Genomic DNA, 23444 nt, shown 5'->3' with positions numbered 1-23444 from the left:
TGTTTCTGTAACAATATGTTAACTTAGATGCCTCAAAAGAGCCCAGAGACTCAGATGTTAAAAACGATTGACAGTCAACTGACAACAGCAGGCTGCCTAATCAGCCTATGGCACTGGTGACAACATGGCAGGGCACAGTGAAGGAAACATCTGGGGCATCATGAAAGAGAGATAGAATAGGCTTATTTTTATTTATAAGTTCAAAGACCCTGAAGCTGAATCACATTTGTTAGGCTTTGATTCATTCGTAGTTGTGAGCTGTCAGCAACAGACACCATGTGGGAAAGAAAACCTGTGGAGAGAACAGAGATAAAGGAAAGAAAGACCTAAAAGGACATTATCCCTAAATGTGCAGAGATGAGGAGTTATGGTGTGAGTATGTGTGATCTGAAATCAGAGGGACCTGGGTTTGAATTCTGCCTGCATCACAAATTTAGCTGTGTGACCCAAAGCAAGATTTTGAATGTCTCTACGTTTCCACTGTATCATTTATTTAATTGGGGAAGGTGCTTATATTTTGGGATTGTTGAGAGGATAACTCATGTAAAAAGCTTAACACTGACAAAAACAAGCATTGAATATATTTATATATCATTATAGTCATCCTTGTTATTATCATCATCTTCAGTCAGTATTTTTAACGGATTTATGTAGAATTTTACAAGAATATAAAACAGAAAAAAATAAAGCTTTTTGTCCAGCAAAATCTTTTCTTATGTAGCAACTTGAGAGAATAAGTGGATATTATTTGAAATGTCATCTGAATATAAACCTATGGGCATTGATATAACCTGCATATATTATATTCTCTAAAAGAAGAAAGCTTGTATGATGTCAGCATGGATTCCTGTCATAATCTGATTCTTTTCCCAAAGATAGAGAGAGAGAGAGATATTTGAAAAAGCATACAAAAAAATACACAGCAAGAAGTAAAATATTGACACAGAAAATTTGAAACTCTGAACTTGAAAACATGTTTTATTTTCCTTTCTACCATAAAAGAAGTCCATCAAGCTCAAAACAATGTTTGATATATTGGCAAATTTCACTAGACATTTTATACTTCCAACATAGTACTGAGGTTGGTCTTTTGCAGCAATAACAACAACAAAATACTTCATTTAAAAATATTTTTTTCAAGTCACATTCTATATACTAATTCATTGATCTTCACCTTTATAAATCTTTTCCATTGCCAAATACAATGACTACAATTAAAGACCACAATTAAATGGTCACATTTAAGTTTTCTCATAAACAACATTTCACTTAGCGTAGATCATCATAATTGAACAAATAATTAATGCTCACCTATTATGTGCAGGGAATCAGAAAAAATATAGTCTCATTCTTATCTCAGTGTACAATATATTTGACATGAAAAATTGAATATAGAAATAAAAAGGCAATGTAAGTGCAAGAAAGTGATTAAAAACAAAAGAAAAAATCCACAGTAATGGAGTTTCTCAGCAAGGTACAGAATTCAACTGAAATGCAAAAATTTGAATATGTTGAGCAACAAAATAAGATAGTACTGGGTTATAAAGTATAAAATAAATATACATCCATATTATATATATAATGTATATTCATAATTTATGCATAAATATATATTCATTCATTTCATAAATTAACAAATGGTAGAGAAAAGACAATTCTCCCATGCAGAATTCCAAGTATTTTATGATGATATCCACCCTCACAGAGGTGGAGCATTACTACTCACTGCCTAATTGTGGGCTGTACTTAGTGACTTACTTCCAAAGGATACAGTATGGAAAGGGAAGCTAAAAGGAGTAACTTCGCAGAGGAGAAGCCTAGCAAACGCCACCTCAGTCAGGAGATTAAAGTCGACATCAGCAACGATAAATCATGGTAATATGTATAATTAATATGCTGTGTGCAAAATGACACTTTAGTTCTGCTGTCTTCCTCCTCAGAATCCATAACTCCGTCCAATAATGAGAAAAATGACAGGCAAATCTCAGTTGAGAGATTTTCTAAAAATACCCGACCAGTGCCCCTCAAAACTCTTAGGGTCATCAAAAACAAGGAAAAATTTGAGAAAGTCTCACAGTCAAGAGGAATATACAGAGACATGACAACTATGAAACATGGTCTCCTAGATGGAATCTTGGAACAGAAGAAGTACATTAGGTAAAAACTAAGGAAATCTGAAAAAAATTATGGACTTTATTTAATAATAATATGTAAATATTGGTTCATTAATGGTAAGAAGCACACCATACTTATGTAAGATATTAACAATAGAAGAAACTGGGTGTGAAATATACAGGAATTTTCTTTAATAGCTTCTCAACTTTTCCATATATATAAAACTGTTTTCTATATATCTTAAACTTGTATTGCTTTTGTAAATATACTTTATTTACAAAAGCAATACAAGTACTAAATAAATGATATGAGCATTAAGTTCTGTATTCAGAGGAAAAATGAAATCTTTTCAGCTCCCAGTCTTGGCAAAAGTTACTGGAGCTATTGAAGATTGGACCATTTCACTGGGATTTGCATTTTAACAGCTGAACTCTTTAACATCAGAAGACCTTTAAATCCCATTTTTTCATGGTGGCATCTTCAATATGAGCAAGAAATACGAAGGTGCCACTTTCTGCCCTAACTACATATCAAGACACCCTTATGAAAACAGCAATCACAATTATTTGGGATTACTATAAGATTACTGTTAATATTGTAAACTAAAACTTAAGTGAATATGCAAATAAAAGCTGGACAATTTGGGCTACATCAAGAAAGATGCTGAAATTTGATACCTCTCCTCTTAGTGAATCTTAATAAAAATTATCAATAATAATATTTTCCTTGCTTTTTGATAACATCACACTAATATATTCCTTTATTCAACAAGCATTTATTGAGCACCTACTATACTGCAGAAAAGTTCATAGGCACAGAGACTACAATGATAAATAAGGAATGGGAATCTCCCATAAGCCAATGCAACAGTTTTGTAGGCAAATTGTTGTAGTAAGGACACAGGGAGACATGGACAAGTACATCAAATTCTTTATGGTTCATAATTGATAATGAAATTAGGAACATTCTTGCCATGCCTTCACATCAAGCTAGCTAACATCACATTGTTTTTATATATCTCAATATATATGTTGGTGTATATAAACATGTATATATAAAGATTTTTTAAATTTACTTTGCTAAAACATATAATCCATTAAAAATATGTATGGCTTTACACAGTTTAAACATTTGGGGCTGGAGATCAAGAGAGAGAACACTTCTCTTTGTTTTCTGGTATTTGTGCAGCTGTTGCCATTGCCTTGTCAGGGATTTTTCTAGGAGGAAACTGCTGGTATCTTTGATGCCAGTCAGTGGCATTCTATTATTAAGCTAGATGAAAGCAAAATTACCTCTTCCTACTGCTGTTGCTATAGTGACTGCTGTACCTACCATTTCCACCCACCACCTATTGGGTAGTATGAAGGTTTTCCTGGAGTCCAGATAGTCCAGATATACTCTTCATGGTGGCATATTTCACATTTAAAATAGATGCTTCATTCACCTGTTAACTTTTCAGTATTTACAAGCAAGGTGATCTTTTTTATCCTTACTTTCAAAGAAACAAGGTTTTAGGCTCAGCAACATCGATCATTGAAGTATCAGAGTTTAATTTCAATGTTGTTAATCTCCATTTAATCTAGAGACCTGTAAAGATGCCAGAGTCATGAATGTGATATGAATAGCTTTGGCTATCCAAAACCTAATGAAACAACTAAGGAGTTTCAAATTTTACAGGTTGTTTTTTTCCCAAGCTTTCTTTGTGTTCACCACCTGCAAAAATGTAACTAAAACCGAAAAAAAAAGAGAATTCCCAGTGTATTATGACAGGTACTGGCAGCAAGAAAAAGCTTGAATTCATAGTAGTTGGATCAATAATTTGAAAACTGAACATTTATAAACAGACACAAATGTTGAAAACAACTGTTTACTAGATATTTCTTGAAAAGTCTTTCTGATTTTACTAGTAAAAAAACCTCATTATTATGCAGAAAAACACAAATGCCAGCTATAACTCTAATGCCATAATAATCTGATAATCTAATGTCAAAGTGTAGAGAAATTTATAAGAAATATAAGCAACATGGTGTTGGATTTAGGAAAACCTAAATTTTATTTCGTAAAGTAAAGTGGTCCTTCTCACTGAGAATAAGAGAGGAAGACAATGCTGTCCCTTTCCCATGGCATAATGTTACTATGTTGGTACTGATGTCCAAAATCATCAGGATATTTTTCTACCCCAAGAGTTTACAATAATTCGTAGACAGCATCTTCTATAAATGTCTAGGGTAGAAGTAGACCTAGAGGAGGTAGGTTGTATCTGAATTATATGGTCTTAAGGATAAAGTGATTATGATGGGACATAAAAATATTATGAACCTTGATAACATTGGATATTAAGAATTGTGATTTTTCTGCTCCCAATCATTTCAATGTCAGAACTAGCCAGCCAATATAAGAGATGTCACCTTAATCCAACAGAGATACCCCAAATGAATGTCTCCTAGACCTGGGAATTGGAAAAGTCCTGTAAACATTGACTTTCCCTATGGTAACTAACGTAAGAAAGAGATGTAATCTTCACATGAGCAATGTTCCAGTTTTCAAGAAAATTGTAACCAAAGAAATATAAACCAGAAGAGTTAATGTTCATATCTAGATGTGACAAAAAGATACCTCAATTGTGAAAAGTTCTGAGATTTATCACATACATGGACTTGAAGTTCAAGAGAAGAATCACATAAGTGTTGAAGTTTTGCTGTGAAGAGTTAAATATTTATCTTTAAAGCTAGTTAGTTATAAAAATTACTTGAGAAGAAGAATGTCAAAAATGTTTAAAGTAGAGATATCTAATACTATAAACCATAACAACTTAATAAAAACAGTTTGGGCTCTAAATCAGATTGTATTAATAATGTTCCAAAAAGGAAATGAGTAGTAATGATTAAAACACCTGCTAACTTTCTCATTTTGAATAGAGAGGAGATTAAAAAGTTCTCACACAACTCTTTATTAATAAGAATGCAATTATGTTTTCTCTTGAAAAACATGAGTAGGTTTTTAAAAGAATATAGATGATAGATAAGAAAGCTAGCCAGATAGATATAACTATATAGAATACAAATATATTGTATTATAACAAAGTTAAGAAAGAAAATTTTGCGATATTAAAGGGAACAGAAAAGGAATCACTGTGAAAGCTTAAAAACAGAAATCACACATAAAATGACAAATAAAATCAGACGTATCAGCTATGACAAATGTAAATGCATTAAATTACCATATTAAAATTAGAAAAATATCAGATTATTAAATTTTTTCTATGTATATGAAATTTATATGTCCAGTTACACATGCACATATAAATACAAACAGATTATATGTGAAAGAATAGACAAAATATGTTCCAACAACAACAAAAATACAACAGATTTGATTAATAGTAATGTTAGATAAAGTACAAACAAAAGGACAAACATTCCTTCATTGGGTTCTCATTATGTGCAAAGTGTTCTTTTAGATACTGGGCCACAACACTAAGTAACACAAACTTGGTACTTGCCCTTGTGAAGCTTATTGAAGGGAGCCAAGTATTTAAAAAGTAATTGCACAAAGTTATTTACACTTAAGATAAAGGCAAAGAGAGAAATAGTCAGTGTGTGAACCTATAATTTTGGGAGATTGGATTTGTGTGGAGGCTTGGCTGAAGAAGTGATATTTAAGCTAATAGCTAAAAGATTAAAAATTCCATATACATATACTAGTCTATGTGTGTTGGGCTTGATCATTTGTGCACACATATGTGAGTATTGGGGGATAAGTTGGTGAGAAATAACAGCACTGCAGGCAAAGGAAATAAGAGTGAAGGCTCCAAGCAAGAAAGGAGCTAGTGATTATATATGTACAAAAGGTATAGTCAATAATGGAAATATAAAAATTGTAAACATTTATTCATTAAGATTAAATTTAAAAAGCAAGCACTATTGGAACCTCAAGGAGAAACTGGTAAAAGAGCAGAAGTAAACAACTTTATCATATATTTTCTAGTCTTTTGTATTTCTAGGAATCAAAAAATAAATTAGCATTAGAAAATCTATTTAACATAATGTAGCATGGAAATAGATACATTTAAATTTGATTTTCTTATCAAATACTGGAAAGTCTATATTTAATTTTAAAAACAGTTGAGTGAAATATAAATATTTAGTGAAACTCTCTTAGTTTCATTTATTCTATCAAATTTGAAGCAAATATTACCATATTATTTAATAGAGAAACTTCTGAGACATTTCCATTAAAGAAGCAAAAATGATAAGATTTCTTATTTTGCCATCATGTAACATAATAGTGATCTTAAAATTCTAATTGAGTCACTAAAACAAATGAAATAAGAAAAATTTAAGATATAATATTGTTAAAAAGTGACAAAAGTAAACAGTATTTTGAAATGTTATGTTTTTATGTGTAGAAAATTCAGAACAATCAGAATAAAGATAAAAACTTATAGGATTTAATATGGTAGCTAGGAAAGAATTGTAAAAGAAAAGGAAATGATTGTCACTACACAAGGAAAATACATAATTCTTCAGAATATTCCCTAAAAACAAAATAAAAACAATGAATATTACTTGAAAGGCAAATTCATTACTTATTGCTATAACCTCAGTGTCTTTAAGTGCCTGGAAGATAGTAGACATTTAATTTATACTTGAAAGAAAGAGTGAGTGAGTGAATGAATAAATGAGCTTCTTGAAGCAAGGACCATGTTATTGATCCTACATTCTAGGTATCCAATTAAAGTTTATCAAATTAATTAAAAGTTCATAATATTAATATACAAATTAATCTCCAGGGATTTTCTTTTGCTTACTAGCTGTGTGATGTTGGGCAACTGTATATAATTTCTCTGAGCCTCAAGTCCTCATTACAAAATAAATAAAATTTCTAGTAATAAGAGTATTTAACTAAAAGGATATTTTTGAGAGAATTAATTGAGATTAGATTAGAGACCTAAATGTAAGGCCAGACACTATAAAACTCTTAGAGGAAAACATAGGAAGAACACTCTTTGACATAAATCACAGCAAGATCTTTTTTGATCCACCTCCTAAAGTAATGGAAATAAAAACAAAAATAAACAAATGGGACCAAATGAAACTTCAAAGCTTTTGCACAGCAAAGGAAACCATAAACAAGACAAAAAGACAACTCTCAGAATGGGAGAAAATATTTGCAAATGAATCAACAGACAAAGGATTAATCTCCAAAATATATAAACAGCTCATGCAGCTCAATATTAAAAAAAAAAACAAAAAACCCAATCCAAAAATGGGCAGAAGACCTAAAGAGACAGTTCTCCAAAGAAGACATACAGATGGCCAAGAAACACATGAAAAGCTGCTCAACCTCACTAATTATTAGAGAAACGCAAATCAGTTAGAATGGGAATCATCAGAAAATCTACAAACAACAAGTGCTGGAGAGGGTGTGAAGAAAAGGGAACCCTCTTGCACTGTTGGTGGGAATGTAAATTGATACAGCCACTATGGAGAACAGTATGGAGGTTCCTTAAAAAACTAAAAATTGAATTACCATGTGACCCAGCAATTCCACTACTGGGCCTATACCCAGAGAAAACCATAATTCAAAAAGACATATGCATCCCAATATTCATTGCAGCACTATATACAATAGCCAGGTCATGGAAGCAACCTAAATTCCCATCAACAGATGAATGCATAAAGAAAATGTAGTACATATATACAACGGAATATTACTCAGCCATAAAAAGGAACGAAATTGGGTCATTTGTAGAAACTTGGATGGATCTAGAGATTGTCATACAGAGTGAAGTAAATCAGAAAGAGAAAAATAAATATCGTATATTAACGCGTATATGTGGAACCTAGAAAAATGGTACAGATGAACCGGTTTGCAGGGCAGAAGTTGAGACACAGATGTAGAGAACAAACGTATGGACACCAAAGGGGGAAAGTGGAGGCGGGGGTGGGGAGTGTGTGATGAATTGGGCGATTGGGATTGACATGTATACACTGATATGTATAAAATTGATGACTAATAAGAACCTGCTTTATAAAAAAAATAAAATAAAATTCAAAAATTCATAAAAAAACCCAACCAAACAAACAAACAAACAAAAAAACATGAAAAGACAACCTATGGAATGGGAGAAAATATTTGCAACTGATGCAACAGACAGGGGCTTAATCTCCAAAATATACAAACAGCTCATACAACTCAACAACAGAGAACCAAACAACCCAACTGAAAAGTGGGCAGAAGATCTTAATAGACTTTTCTCTAAAGAGGACATACAGATGGCCAGTAGGCACATGAAACGATGCTCAACATCACCAATTATTAGAGAAATGCAAATCAAAACTACAATGAGGTACCAACTCACACCAGTCAGAATGGCCATCATTAAAAAGTCTACAAATGGGCTTCCCTGGTGGCGCGGTGGTTGAGAGTCCGCCTGCCGATGCAGGGGACGCGGGTTCGTGCCCCGGTCCGGGAGGATCCCACATGCCGCGGAGCGGCTGGGCCCGTGAGCCGTGGCCGCTGAGCCTGCGCGTCCGGAGCCTGTGCTCCGCAACGGGAGAGGCCACAACTGTGAGAGGCCCGCGTACCGCAAAAAAAAAAAAAAAAAAGTCTACAAATAACAAATTCTGGAGAGGGTAGGGTGAAAAGGGAACCCTCATACACTGTTGGTGGGAATGTAAGTTGGTACAGTCACTATGGAAAACAGTATGGAGGTTCCTCAGAAAACTAAAAACAGAATTACCATATAATCCAGCAATCCCACTCTTGGGAATATACCCAGACAAAACTGTAATTCAAAAAGATATATGCACCCTTATGTTCATAACAGCTCTGTTCACAATAGCCAAAACATGGAAACAACCTAAATGTCCATCAACAGATGAATGGGTAAAGAAGATGTGATACATATATATACAATGCAATACTACTCAGCCATAAAAAAGAACAAAATAATGCCATTTGCAGAAACATGGATGCAACTAGAGATCATCATACTAAGTGAAGTAAGTCAGAAAGAAAAAGACAAATACCATATGATATCACTTATATGTGAAATCTAAAATATGGCACAAATGAATCTATCTACAAAACAGGCACAGACACATAGACATAGAGAACAGACTTTAGAATGGATAAACAATAAAGTCCTAATGTATAGCACCAGGAACTATATTCAATATCCTGGGATAAACCATAATGGAAAAGAATATAAAAAAAGAATGCATGTATATAACTGAGTCACTTTGCTGTACAGCAGAGATTGGCAATACATTGTAAATCAACTATACTTCAATTAAAAAAAAAGACATAAGAAAACAAAATAAAATATAACATGGAAAAACAAACAACAAAGAAAAAAAGAAAAAAATATATAGAGCCCTTAGTACAGTGATTAAGAGTTAGTAAATATTCAATAAGTGTTAGCTGTCATCATCATCATCGCCATCATCATTATCATACTTCCATTTTACATATTTTTTAAAGATTCAATTTGAGATGCCATTTGAACTATAAGCTGCTAAGATAATCACAATATTTCTGCGAACTATTATTGGTATGTCTACTCTGTTCAAGAACATAGAATGACTTACTTTTTCCTATACCTATAATCAGCTCACCAGTCAAGGTTTATTCATTCAACAATAATTATTAAGTACATAACATGGTGCCTGACACATAGTAGACATGCAATGAATATTTGTTTAATGAAGGAAAATGAATGAATAAAAAACTGAACTGCTATTGAGTAAACATAGTGCTAGATGCTGGATATGGGATGAATGTGCTAACTGTTCATAAAAATAGTAATAGCTAACATTTACTGAGGATTAACTATAAGTTAAGGCCTGTTGCTGGATGAATTACAAGCATTGTCCCCCTGATACTAATTTTGTAGTATTACTATTCCTATTGCACAGGTAGGGAAACTGAAGCTTAAAGGAGCTTGTCCAGAATTACATGGGCAATAAGTGGAAGAGAATTCAAATCCATTCCTTTCTGATTCTAGAGGCCAAGCTCTTCTACCATGCAAATATCTTACTTCTGTAAAATGACTTGAACAGGCTATGTAGAAAAGTCATTGACTCTCTAGCAGTAGAAATTTATTTATTAAGTCTTCCTATTCCTACTAATTTCAGCAGACTAGACCAGGGGTCAACAGACTATAGCCACAGGCTAAATCTTTGTTTTTACAGAGCCCACAAGCTAAGGATTTATTTTTAAAAGTTTAAATTGTTGAAAAATTTAAAACAATAATACTTTGTGACATGAAAAGTATATGACAGTATCATTTAATATGCTCAGTTTTGCCTTTTGGCCTATGAAGCCTCAAATATTTACTATCTGACCCTTTACAGAAAATGTCTGCGAGCCTTGGACTAGATTATGTGGGATGCCTTTCAGCAATGTGAGCAATGCATATGCCATAGCAGATTTAAAGAAAAATGTACCATGAGTAAATAGTCATATTAGCCCTACAAAATTTCTGGGCAGTATTTTCTTGTACTTTAATTCAAAAGAGCTAGAGCAACTACAAAACAAACAAAATCGCAAGAATACTAGTATATTGAACTGATGCTTAATGTGAAAAGTGATTTCATACTGTCAAGAATTTCTTCATATAATTGATGGAAATTTCTACACAAAAGTAGTTTTCAATAAATTATTTAAATGTGTATTCTGCCTTAAGAAAAAAAAACTCTTCTCTAGTTTCATGGAAATAAATCAAATAGGAAGAGAGTAGTGTTTGACATTTACAGAGGTCAATTTGTAACAACTGCCCTTTTAAATATACATCATTTATTCATTCATTCATTCAGCCAATAATTTTTGAATGCCAGGCACTGGACTTACTAAGCATAGGTGATATACTGCAAATGACCTGAATTTTGACCTGAAATAACTTGTTATTTTTTTCTCACCATTGACTTGCTGTATAATATGAGTTGCTGCACATAGTAAAATCAACCCTCCCTAAATTTTGAGCATTACCCAAAATCACTTGCCATATTAGTTCAGCCTAAGTGAAGATCACAAATTAATACTTCCTAAGATAACTGAATGCTGAAAAAGGAAAAAAAAAAAAAAAACAAAACTGCTACAAGGTCAGAGGAGATTTAGTCTAAGGCAAGGCATGAGGTTTTTCGCAAAAAGCTAAGATAGATTGAAAATTGATCACTAGTCAGCTGAGTTATGAAATAAAGTAGCTCCCTAAGATTTTTTAATTAAATAGGGTGTAAGTTATTTAAATAGAACTAGTGAGGTTATAGCTTGTAAAAAAATGCAAATCCATGATACTTGATTTAACTCTACAACAGCAAATGAGCTAAGGGAATCAAGAAAAGCCAGCAACTTACATCTTGAAGCATTTGCTCAGGGGGCCAGGACTGTTCTAAGTGCTCTGCAATACGCACAGCAGTTGAAAACAAATTTGGCAGAGCAAAACACTCAAACACACACATTAGTCAATTATGGAAAGAACTGGTATAACCAAAGCAAAATTCAAAAGAGACCAATACAAACTTTCTCATGCAGTTTGGGACTGGGATGGATTTAGGAGGGAAAAATCTATTGCCTTGCTGAAATACTTAGTGCTCAGATTCAAAAGTATAATTTTATACTTAGAGTCAAAAAATTGTTTAAAAAAATCTACTCACCAGTTAATTATATATTTTCATAGATATATGGAAAAGAAATAATTGTGTTGTCCATTGGAGCTATTCTAAGTAGGAGCTAGTAGAGCTAAAAATTGCCTTGTAGGAGTGGAGAGATATACAACAGAGGGGAGTTTTTCTATAAAAATATGGTAAGGTCTCAGAAATTCTTAATATTAATAGAAATAAATTAGATTTTTAAAATGAGTCATCCTGAGTTTGCACAAAGTAGAAGAGCAGACATTTCTGTAAAACTTAACTTCTGCTACAGTTCTTCAAACTGCATAAAGACATCTGGTGGCTTGGAGGTATTATTACGATCTAGTTTTCATATTCTACAAATGAGGAAGGAAATCATGATGTCTACTGGCCTGTCATTTACCAAAAATATAACTTTGGAATAATTCCTCTAATTATTATCTTCTATACTACAAAGACTGGAGCTTCATATGTACACACTAAAATACATTTTACTTTATTTTTAAAAATTTATTTATTTATTTATTTATGGCTGTGTTGGGTCTTTCTTGCTGCGCGCAGGCTTTCTCTAGCGGCAGTGAGCGGGGGCTACTCTTTGTTGCAGTGAGCAGGCTTCTCATTGCGGTGGCTTCTCTTGTTGTGGAGCATGGGTTTATGCGCGTGGGCTTCATGCGCGTGGGCTTCAGTAGTTGTGGCTCGCAGGCCCTAGACCGCAGGCTCAGTAATTGTGGCTCATGGGCTTAGTTGCTCTGCGGGATGTGGGATCTTCCTGGACCAGGGATTGAACCCATGTCTCCTGCATTGGCAGGTGGATTCTTAACTACTGCGCCACCAGGGAAGTCCTTTACTATTTTAAAACACGTATCGTCTGTTATGTGTCAGACACTATATAAAAGGCTTTAAAATACAATTCATTGTGACTTGAATATAAAGTCTCCTAACGTATAATTTAGAAGATAAGTATGACACATTTTAGCAATTATAATGGCAGAATGTTCATTTCAGCAAATTTTTTCTATGTTTATCTTTCTTAGATAAATCATGATAAAACTACAGAAAACTGTAGCCTTATAAGTAAATGGTGTACAATTTTATGCTGATCACAGTATTTTCTTATTTCAGTTGATAATCAAGTCAATCATCAAAATATAAATACAAAATATAAAAAGTGTTTCATTTGATATTCAATGTAGTAATGGAGACTAGTTAGGACTATTCATTCACATATATTTTATTTTTTATATATGTATTTCATAAATATATTTGCAGATTGAAATAAGTTCTGAATGATAGGTAATATATAACTACACATAAAAATTAGGTTCTGAATGATAGCTTGAAGTTAGAATCATAGGCGATAAGTTAAATTCATGGAGTGTTTAGCATCTTAGAGATCATCAGAACCAAGCTTGAAAAGATGTTCTCCAGGAAAAATCTTACACACAAGTGTTTCCTTTAGTTTACACGGTGTTTATTAAACACATGTAAATGACTTTGTATGCATACTCTCTCCATTTTACCTAGTTCCCACCATGATTATCATTTTTTACACAGTTTTATTGATATAAATGACATACGACACTGTATAAGTTTAAGATATACAGCATAATGATTTGACTTACATACATCATGAAATTATTATCACAACAAGTTTAGTAAACAACCATCATCTCATATAGATAAAAAATTAAAGAAATAGAAAAAAAATTTTACTTTGTGATAAGAACTCAGGATTTACCATCTTAAAAACTTTCATCTATAGCACAGAGACAGCAGTGTTAATTATATTTATCATGTTGTACATTACATCCCTAATACTTATTTATCTTAAAACTGGGAGTTTGTACCTTTTGACTGCCTTCATCCAATTTCCCCTGCCCCACACTCCTGCCTTTGGTAAACACAAACCTGATATCTTTTTTTTATGAGTTTGTTCATTTGTTTTTGAAGTATAATTGAAGTACAGCATTATGTTAGCCTCCTGGTACACAACATAGTAATTTGATATTTCTATACATTTAAAAGTGATCATGATGATTAGTCTACTTGTCGTCTGTCACCATACAAAGTTATCACATAGTTATCAACTTTTACCTACACCGTACATTTCCTACCTGTGACTCACTTATTTTGTAACTGAAAGTTTGTACCTGTAAATTTCCTTTACCTATTCCTTCCCTCTCCTGAGCCCCTCCTCATGGACAACCACCTTCTTGCTCACTGCTTTTATGACTCTTTCTGTTCAGTTATGCTTGTCAATTTGTTTTGTTTTGTTTTAGATTCACATATAAGTGGAAATCATACAGTATTTGTTTTCTATGTCTGACATTACACTTAGTATAATACCCTCTAGGTCCATCCATGTTGTCACAAATGGCAAGATTCCATTCTTTTTTATGGCTGAATAATATTCCATTGTATATATATATATACATGCCATTTTCATTACCAATTCAACTATTGATGGGCACTTAGGTTGCTTCCATATTTTGGCTATTGTAAATAATGCTGCAGTGAACTATGGTGCACATATGTTTCCTAATTAGTGCTTTTATTTTCTTTGGGTAAATACCCAGGAGTGGAATTGCTGGTAGTTCTATTTTTAATTTTTTTTCAGGAGTCTCCATACTGTTTTCCACAGTGGCTGCACCAATTTACATTCCCACCAACAGTGCCTTCTCTAAATCCTCTCCAACACTTTTTATTTGTTATTGATAATAGCCATTCAGACAGGTGAGAGTTGATATCTCACTGCAGCTTTAATTAGTATTTCTCAGAGGATTAGTTATGTTGAGCATCTTTTAATGTGCCATTTAACCATCTGTATGTCTTCTTTGGAAAAATGTCTATTCAAATCCTCTGCCCGTTTTTTAATCTGGTTGCTTGTTCTTTGGTGTTTTTTGATGTTGAGTTTTATAAGTTCTTTGTATATTTTGGATATTAACTCCCTATCAATTTTCAAATTGTTTGAAAATATCTTCTCACATTCAGTAGGTGGCATTTTCATTTGGTTGATATTTTCCTTCACTGTGCAAAATCTTTTTAGTTTAACATAGTTCCATTTGTTTATTTTTGCTTTTGGTTTCCTTACCTGAGAAGACATATCCCAAAAAATTACCAAGACCAATGTTAAGCAAGTATTGCCTTTGTTTCTTCTAGAAATTTTATGATCACTGGTCTTACATTAAGTCTTAAACCATTTTGAATTTATCTTTCTGCATAGTGTGGGAGAGTAGTCCGATTTGATTCTTTTGCATGTAGCTGTCCAGTTTACTCAACATCATTTATTGCAGAGGCTGTCGACAAGACTGTTTTCTCCCCATTGTATATTCTTGCTTCCTTTATCATAGATTAATTGCCCATGTAAGGGTGGGCTTGTTTCTGAGCTCTCTATTCTGTTCCATTGATACATGTATCTGAATTTGTACCATACTGTTTTGGTTATGGTAGCTTGGTGATATGGTTTGAAATTAGGGAGTGTGGTACCTCCAGTGTTGTTCTTCTTCCTGAAGATTGTTATGGCTTTTGGAGTCTTTTGCTTTTCCATACAAATTATAGAATTATTTGCTGTGGCTATGTGAAAAATGCCATTGGTAATTTGACAGGGGGATTGCATTGAATATATAGATTTCTTTGGGTAGTATGGTCATTTTAACAATATTAATTCTTCTAATTCATGAGCACAGTATATCTTTCCATCTGTTTGTGTCATCTTCAATTTCTTTCAACAGTGTCTTACAGTTGTCTGAGTACAGGTCTTTTACCTCCTTAGTTAGATTTATTCCTAAGTACCTTATTCTTTTTGATGTGATTGTAGATCGGCTTTTTTCCTTAATTTTTCCTTATGATAATTCATTGATAGTGTAAAGAAACACAACAGAATTCTGTATATTAATTTTGTATCATGAAACTTTACCAAATTCATTGATGAGTTCCAGTAATTTTTGGTGGTGTCTTTAGGATTTTCTATGTATAGTATCATGTCATCTGCAAAGGGTGATAGTTTTACTTCTCCTTTCCAAGTTCAATTCCTTTTGTTTCTTTTTCTTATCTGATTCCTATAGTTAGGAACTCCAATACTATGTTGAATAAAAGTGGTAAGAGTGGGCATCCTTCTCTTATTTTTGATTGTAGCTTTTCATAACTATGATGTTAGCTATGAGTTTGTCATATATGGCCTTTATTATGTTGAGGTATGTTCCCTTTATACTCACTTTGTGAAGAGTTTTTATCATAAATGAAATGTTGAATTTTGTCAAAAGATTTTTCTCCATCTATTGAGATGATCAGATGACTTTTATTCTTCAATTTAATAATGTAGAGTATAACATTGATTGATTTGTGGATATTGAACCATCCTTGTAGCCCTGAGATAAAACCCACTTGAACATGGTGTATGACCCTTTTTATGTATTGCTGAATTTGGTGTGCAAGTATTTTGATGAGGATTTTTGCACCTATGTTCTTCAGGGATATTGGCCTGCAATTTTATAATCTTGTTATATCCTTGTCTGGTTTTCATATCAGGGTGATCCTGGCCTCACAAAATGAATTAGGAAACATTCTTTTCTCTGAAATTCTTTGAAATTGTTTGTGAAGAAAAGGTATTTAGTCTTCTTTAAATGTTTTGTAGAATTCAACTGTGAAGCAATCTGGTTCTGGACTTCTGTTTGCTGTGGGATTTTTTTATTACTGATTCAATTTCAGTACTAGTAATTTGCCTCTTCATATTTTCTATTTCTTTCTTGTTCTTTTCTAGGAATTTGTCCATTTCTTCTAGGTTTTCCAGCTTATTGGCATAGAATTATCCTCTTATAATCCCTTTTTATTTGTGTGGTTTTAGTTGCAACTTCTTTATTATTTCTGCTTTTATTGATTTGGGCATGCTCTCTATTTTCTTTCTTGATGAGTCTGGCTAAATGTTTATCAATTTTATTTATCTTTGCAAAGGACCAGCTCTTAGTTTCATTGATTTTTTTCATTGTTTTTTTAGTCTCTATTTTATTTAATTTTACCCTGAACTTTTTATGATTACTTCCACTAACTTTGGATTTTCTTTGTTCTTCTTTTTCTGGTTCCTTTTGTTGTAAAGTTAAGTTGTTTACTTAACAGTTTTCTTATTTCCTGAAGTAGGCTTGTATTGCTATAAACTTCTCTTTAAGAACTGCTTTTGGATTGTTTTGTTGTAGTTTTCATTTATCTACAGATAGTTTTTAATTTCTTCTTTGATTTCTTCAGAGAACCTTTGGTTGTTTAGTAACATATTGTTTAGCATTCACATGTTAGTGTTTTTTGTATGGTCTAGATCTAGATCTAGATCTAGATATATAAAGACCATCTGGTCTAATATGTCCTTTAAGGCCAGTGTTTCCTTATGGATTTTCAGTCTGGATGTTCTGTCCAATGATGCAAGTGGTGTGTTAAAATCCCCTATTATTGTTGTGTTAGTATAGAAGATATAACAATTTTAAATATATATGAACCCAATATAGGAGAACCTAAATACATAAAACAAATATTAATCTACATAAAGGGAGAAATTGATAGTAACACACTCCCATATTGCCTGCAGAGTTTCTGCTGAAAAGTCAGCTGATAGCCTCATGGGTGTTCCCTTGTTCATAACTTGTTGCTCTTTAGAATATTTTCTCTTTATCTCTAATTTTTGCCATTTTAATCACAATGTGTCTTGGTCTGGTCCTCTTTGGTTTAATCTTGTTTGGAACTCTCTGTGTTTCCTGGACCTGGATGTTTATTTCCTTTTCCAGATTAAGGAAGTTTCAGCTATGAGGTCTTCAAATATGTTCTCTGACCATTTCTTTCTCTCTTCTCCTCCTGGGACCCTTATAATGTGGATATTAACATGCTTGATGTTGTTGCAGTGTCTCTTAAACTGTCTTTATTTCATTTTATTCTTTTGTCTTTCTCTGTTCACCTCAGTGATTTCCACTGCTCTATCTTCTAGCTCACTGATCTGTTTCTCTTCATCATCTACTCTACTGTTTATACCTTCCAGTGTATTTTTGCTTTCAGTTATTGTATTATTTACCTATGTTTGATTAGTAATACCAAGCAAAGGTAAAACCAAACTATGTTTGGTTCTTTTTTATGTTTTCTTACTCTTTGTTAAAAATTTCTAACTTCTCACTCTGTTCATCCAAACTTCTCCTGAGTTCTTTGAACATCTTTATGATCATTACCTTGAACTCTTTATCAGATAGATTGCTTATCTCCATTTCACTTATTTCTTCTTCTGGGGTTTATCTTATTCTTTATTAGGAACATATTCTTCTGTCACTTCATTTTGCATAATTTGCTGTTTTTATTTCTTTGTATTCGGTAGGTTGTCTATATTACCAGACTTGGAAAAGTAGCCTTTTATAGGATATGTCTTATGCTTCCTGGCAGTGCACTCATTCTGGTCACCAGAACTCTATGCTCTAGGGTTGCCCTGCTGTTGCGGCCGGATGACTATGTGGGTAGCCTGGTGGGCATGGCTGGCCCTTGGTCCCATTGGTTGCCAAGCCCTGATTTGTGCAGAGGCTGCCAGCTGCTGGTGGGTAGTGTTGGGGTAGGTTGTGGTATAAGTCTTGACTACACTGTGTCTCACCTCTCCTACCTGTCTTGTTGTTTTCTTCCTTAAATTTTTATTTGTAGAAGATATTTTCTGTAAGTCTTATGTTCTTTCTCATCAATAGTTGTTCTTTAAATATCTTATACTTTCAACTGCACAGGCATTTAAGCTTATTTCTCTTGAGCGACCAAAATCCCTGATTTATAGATGAAGAAGAAAACACAGGAAGGTTAAACTATTGCTGCAAATTGCATAGTAAATAGTAAGTTTAGCATTAATCTCATGATTCTCACAACAGTGTTTTTTTTAATAACAAATATAATAATAACAGTTATAATTGCTTTAATTTATTGTGTTGTGCCATGTGTTGTACTAATTGCTGTATATACATTATTATATTTAAGTCAAAAATTTTTATGAGATAGTTTTTTTAGCCTTCATTTCACAGATAAGGAAGCTGAGATATGAACAGAGAAGTAGCTTGTTTAAATTTGGCTCCATTCAGCTGCCTCTCTTACTTAATGAGTGTTATTTCCTCTTTTAATTTGTATAATTTTGTAGATTGTCCTCAAATATTAGAATGTGAGAACCTTTTATACTATAGCTCAAAGTATTTAGAAAAATAAATATTTAGGTTTATAATTAGAAGTTGATAAGATATATCTCTCTGAAATTTAAAGAGGGAAATACTCTTGATTAAGTGCTTTTTAATTGGTCAGTTATGTAACATACTTTTATATGTCAAGGAATTTTTCACAGTAATCTTATAACACATATATAATTAATTATCTCATCTTGCCTAGGAAGTAAAACATAGTGAAGTAAAATAATTTGCCCAAGGAGGCCATTAATAAATAAGGATACTAGAATTTGAACCCTGGTCTTTTGCTTTCAAAAATCTCATTTTTTATAGCAATATTTTAAAATATATTTTTAGGATTCTACTCTAGAGGGAGAGTAGTTCAGGCAGAGAGAACAGCTAGGGCAAGGGCCTAAGAATATTACAATGAACATAGCAAACAAAAATCCCTGCTCTCATAGACCATAAATCCTCTGTGGGGGGGGACACAATAGACAAAACAAATAAATAGTTTGTTAGCAGATAAGTGCTAAATAAAAAAAAAAGTTTTTTAGGGAAATGGAATAAAGGATGTGTAGAGGGTCATGGAGGTCATACTTTTTGATAAGTTATCCAGGAAAGATCTCTCCATGAAGGTGTCATTAAAATAAAAACCTAAAGAGGGAAAGATGACAGTCATTATTATATCTGGGGGGAAAGTGTTCTAGATGGAGGAAGCAACAAGTACAAAGTCTCTGAGGCAGGATAATACTTGGTATAATTGATAAAAGGCAAGGAAGCTAGTGTGCTAGAATGGAGGGAGGGAAGATGTATGTAGTTGTAAGAGATGAAATCAAAGAGGAAAGAAAGTCTAGATAGTCTAGGGCCTGTAGGGCTTCATAAGTCTCAAAAGTTTGACTTTTCCTCTTAGTGAGATAAAAAACCATTTAAAGCATTTGGTATAACTTTATTTTAAAATAACCAGCTCTGGCTAGAGTGCTAATAAATAGAAAGAGAGCAAAGGAAGGAGCAGTCACACCAGTAGAGTGATATCACAACAATCATGGTGAGAGAGGCCTAGATGAAAGCTGTAGAAGAAGTTAGATGTTGCTGGATTCTGGATATATTATGAAATAATATCAGTAGTACTTGCTCATGAATTATATGTAGGGTGTGAGAGACATACTGAATTACAGATTATTTTTGTATTTTGTTTTAATAACTGGAAGAATGGAATGATAATTTACTCTGATGGGAAATATTATGGCAATGATAGGTTGGCAGGTGAAAATGGGAGTCCCAATAGGATGCGTTATGTTTGCAATGCTTATTAAACATTTAGATGGAAATGTCAAATTGTGTGTGTGTGTGTGTGTGTGTGTGTGTGTTTGTGCTGCCATTCAAGGGAGGTGACCAGGCAGGAATAAGTTTGGTAATTTTTTGGTTTATACATGATTTTTAAATACAAGGGCTAGGTAAGATAAACTTGGGAATAGTATGGACTGAGAAATGAAAAGGTCCAAGGAGGGGCCATGAAATGTCTAGATATTGGTAAGATAAGGAAGAACAAGCTAATGAAAGTGAAGGGGAGGGCACAGTAAAGGAGGAGAAATGCAAGTGAAGAAATTGTTTTCAGAAGAAAAGTGTGATCAACTCTATCAATAGTACTGAATATAGGTCAAATAGATGAGAACTGAGCAATTGATCATTAAAAGAAACAATGTTGAGGTCATTACTTTCACAGTAACATTTGGACAGTGCTAGAGAGGCAGTTTGATTTGAGAAGCTTTAAAAAAATGGCAATTTTTTTTGGTGTGTGGGTTTTTTTTTGGCGGAAGGGTTGAACAAAATGTGTTTGTACCTAGAGGGAAAAATGGGGTCAAAGAGATACAATTTTTCCTTCCACCTTTTTTTTGTCAACTTTGGAGCAATACCAGTATGAATGCTACTGATGATGTCTGAAGGGGAGATGGGTCTTTGATTAGATCACAGAAAGTTACGATAAGAAGATGGGACACAATATAGATACAGATAAATAAATAGCTATTGTGGTAGTGTTACAGATTGGCTTCCCTGGGAATCAGACTTGGTGAGATGGAGTTTAGTGTAGGTGATAATTTTAAGAAGTGCCTTTGGAATCACCCACCGGAAGGGAGGAGGAAGGAGCAGATGTGGGAAGAGAATAATTCGAGCTGTGATACAGGCCCAGTAACAGCCCCAGCTAACACTAAGGAGGATGTCAAAAGCTAAAATGGCTTGTCAGTATTGTCTGGAGTTGGGCTGAGGTGGTCAGTGCTCTCATTGAGCAACTGTTGGCTGTTGGCTGTTGTGCTACCCAAGGAAGGGATATAACCTCAGATGAGCTGATTCTCTGTAGCAAAGGCAGTCCCTGAGGGAACTGAGAGCTGGAAGCTGTCTGTCAATGTAACTCCCAACAGTTCAGAAAAGTCCTCATTGAAGGGAAATATGTGGCACACACTGCAGTGCTCCCATAGGTGGAATACATGTATGCAGTATTTAGATTACTTCTATTTTCTTCAGGAATTATAAGGGGAGAAGTGGGGGAAGGGGCAGGAGGTTGTTTTGAAAGAGAGTAATTGTAAACGTATTATCTAGAGGATTAAGAGAAAATGGACTCCATAAATGTACTGGAATTACCAGGCAGAACAAAGGGCTTGTCTGAGATTAATGGTCATAAATTTAGAGCAAGACTAGTCATCATTGTTGATGTTTTATCCACTCTCATTCCCTTGCCCAGAGCAGAATAGGAAGACAGTTCAATTTAACCAAAGTTGAAGTTGTACTTGAATAAAATGGAAGGAGAAAGGGGTAAGGAGTTATGGTTGTAGATGAGGAAGTGATTATTCTATTTAAATATTATAAAATGCAGAATAGCTGAAAAGGATAGTTGGGCTGAAAATTTTGAGTGGCAATAAAAAGATCTAATAGTTTTAGGAATCAATGTACTAAATGACTTGCTGATTTTACTAAGTGACACACAGGCCCCATCTCTATTGGTCTATAATACTCAAAATCCCTATACATGCTCTATCACTTCCGTTGTACATATAAGTTTCTAATGCTTAGCCTTATAATTTCCTGAGAATGAATTAAGACTAATTTGAGTTTGGAAAAATTGTAAACTTAGAAGCAAGCAAATAAGGATTATTTATGTAATTGTTTACCCAGAGTGGAGAAAGTTAAGTCAAATGTACAAAACCCTCTGCCAGGGTTCATAGACTGTCATCACATTAGTTAAACAAATTTATATACAACTTTAACATTTGAGATTATTTCACCATATATATTATTCACACTTGAAGTAGCTTTTTTTTTTTTTTTTTTTGCAGTACGCGGGCCTCTCACTGCTGTGGCCTCTCCCGTTGTGGAGCACAGGCTCCGGACGCGCAGGCCCAGTGGCCATGGCTCATGGGCCTAGCCGCTCCGGGGCATAGTAGGATCTTCCCGGACCGGGGCACGAACCCGTGTCCCCTGCATCGGCAGGCGGACTCTCAACCACTGTGCCACCAGGGAAGCCCTGAAGTAGCTTTTTATAACATACATCAAGATACCAAAGAAAGGACCTAAAATCAAAAACATTTTTATCACATTCTTTGGATAATTTATCTCTTTACAAAAGCATTTGCAATTTACTATTTCACTTATAATGTAGTTAAAATCATCTGTTTCAAAGCACACATACACAGGTGTGCTTTGGTTTCCTCTTAATCAGTGAACCCTTTGGCTGGATGATTTGGGTGTGATAATATGTAAAGTGAAAATTGTAATCCATAGCAAGAGATTACTGACCTGTTATATATAACCAAAGAAAGATTGGGAATGAGGAAAATTTCACTATTATAAAATCTACAGGTCTCTTGTAGATTTACCTCACCATGTCTCCAGCTGTATCTTAATTCAATTCTTATCTCCATGTAATAGGTGGGACTGTATTTTTTGAGATACCTCTAATTAGCTCCATTGATATTCTAAAAATACTAATTTTATTAAATAATAAACATTTTCAAAAGGTGATATGCTGTCCCATTTACAGATGACTTATAACAAATATATTAAAGAATTACTTAATGTGATATAATAGGAAAATGTTTTTAAAAATCACATTGATCAAAATATTCTAAATTAAGAGTATCAGAACAACTCTAGATTAAAAACATGCTAGTTCCCAAAATGAATTTGTCATCTTGGATGCCCAAATCCTTATTGGCTGTGAGTTTTTATTCTTATTACTTAACCTTAGTGAATGACAGTGTCCTCATCAATAACTGGGGATAATAAGCCCTGCCCAATCTGCTTACAAGTTGATCACAAGCTCATGAATTCACGCTTGCCAATAAAAACCCACAAAGCTTCATGTTTCTGTGGCTTTTGGTCAAGGTATCATTCAGTAATCAAATTTTTATTTTAAATTTTAATTTTTATTTTAGTTTAATTTTAAACTATTATTTAAACTATTATTAAGAGCCTGTCATACAGAGTGAAGTAAGTCAGAAAGAGAAAAACAAATACCATATGCTAACACATATATATGGACTCTAAG

The 23444-nt window shown here is 33.5% G+C and overlaps 1 protein-coding gene across 1 annotated transcript in view; it reads left to right on the top strand.

Annotated features, from left to right (window-relative positions):
• CNTN5 (contactin 5) overlaps positions 1–23444 on the top strand; it is a 1454884-nt gene that overhangs the window by 973309 nt on the left and 458131 nt on the right. The window lies entirely within an intron of this gene.

Source organism: Physeter macrocephalus, chromosome 16 (assembly GCF_002837175.3).
Source record: "Physeter macrocephalus isolate SW-GA chromosome 16, ASM283717v5, whole genome shotgun sequence".
Lineage (NCBI taxonomy): Eukaryota > Metazoa > Chordata > Mammalia > Artiodactyla > Physeteridae > Physeter > Physeter macrocephalus.
The sequence above is the reverse complement of the archived record's forward strand: the minus strand, read 5'-3'. Positions and strand labels throughout refer to the sequence as shown.